Genomic DNA, 1,411 nt, shown 5'->3' on the forward strand with positions numbered 1-1,411 from the left:
GGGGGCAGCATCAGCAAGAATCGGCTCCCTCAGGGGCCACACTCTCCGTTGTTTTGGGGTCCAGGTATGGCCACCTCTGCTCCTGTAGCCTGCCCCTTCCTTGCAGTCCCCCGCATGTGACGGCCAGGCTCAAGCCTTGCAACACACTGCCACGGTTTTGGACTGTCAGCTTATGGCCACAGGGCCAGGTGCCCTGGTGTAGGACGTTTTGACACCTGACTACCCTTCTCTCCCCAGATCCCGTCCCAGGTGAAGATTTCACTCTGAAAGCCAAGTCCTGCTTGGCCCTGGCCCTGCAAGGAACCCAACGTCTCTGGCTCCCATCCCCACTTAACCAGGACGTCCAACTCTACAGTAAGCATGCCAGTAACCAGATTCAGGGTATAGGAGAGCACCTGCCTGCGTCATCACTGCCTTGCTTGGGTCAAAAATGAGAACTCATATTGTCTCGAAGAGAGATGATCATCTAAAAATCATGCTTAATAGGATTATGCTGAGTCCCAATGGAGGGGACCATTCCGGGTTCAGCATCCCCAGTCTGCTCGGGGCCCTGGGGAGCACTGCAGCTTGGGATTTGAGGCGACTGATCCCTCAAGGCTCCACTCTGTGGCTGTGGCCCCCTCCGGGGCCCAAAGGGGTTAAGGCCTTAGCTTTGCCTGGGGACTCATTGACCCTCCTAGGACGCCTCCCGGGGAGCCATTGCTTGTTAACCCTGGTCTCTTTGTGTCTCTCAGTGGGCCATGCTGGCCAGGGTCTCAGCATGTCCTCAACAATGACAGGTGAGTGGAAGCCCCTGGGCATGAAGGGAGGCTTCAGATGCCTTTGTGGTGGGTTCAGGAGGCTGGTGTCTGGGACGTGGCCTCATGGGAATCGGGCCAGGAGACCTGGATGTCCAGAGAGGGTTGACTTCCCCCTTGAAGATCCGCCCTTGGACCCTCCCATGTGCAGGGGAAGTTAAATGTTGTCAGGGTCCTGGACAAGGACCAGAAAGTGCAGGGACACCACCATCAGCCCACGTTCAGCTGAGGGACTTCGCTGCTTCATGGTGTGCCCCATGGGACCATCCAGATGTTGGACGTAGGCCCCTTTGGGACACTGGTGACTGTCCCAAATGGCCCTGGGCTGTTCCTGAAGCCCTCAACCTTGGTAAGGTGTCCCGGGCTGGAGAGCTCAGAGCTTTTGCATACATTGACTCCCAAGAGGCTTGAGCCCCCTTGGGGAGGCTGGAGAGTTCCCTTCCCCGATCTCTGTGGCTGCTGAGACAGGAAGGGCCCACCAGGCTTAGGAAGGGAATCTCATGTCCCTGGGTGCAACAGGCGATAGCCCTAGGCATATCACGGCAGCACTCTAGACCTGAGGGATTGATCTGAGGGAAGAGGCCCAGCAGGTACAGGGAGATGCCCCCTTGTAC

The 1,411-nt window shown here is 57.7% G+C and overlaps 1 non-coding gene across 1 annotated transcript; it reads left to right on the forward strand.

Moving 5' to 3' along the window:
• Window positions 1-421: 421 nt before the first annotated feature.
• LOC123324013 lies at window positions 422-502 on the forward strand. The gene has a single exon (XR_006539588.1). It is a non-coding gene; the product is annotated as a small nucleolar RNA SNORD115 (small nucleolar RNA).
• The last annotated feature ends 909 nt before the right edge of the window (window positions 503-1,411 follow it).

The sequence above is a fragment of the Neomonachus schauinslandi genome, unplaced genomic scaffold (assembly GCF_002201575.2).
Source record: "Neomonachus schauinslandi unplaced genomic scaffold, ASM220157v2 HiC_scaffold_6465, whole genome shotgun sequence".
Taxonomy (NCBI): domain Eukaryota; kingdom Metazoa; phylum Chordata; class Mammalia; order Carnivora; family Phocidae; genus Neomonachus; species Neomonachus schauinslandi.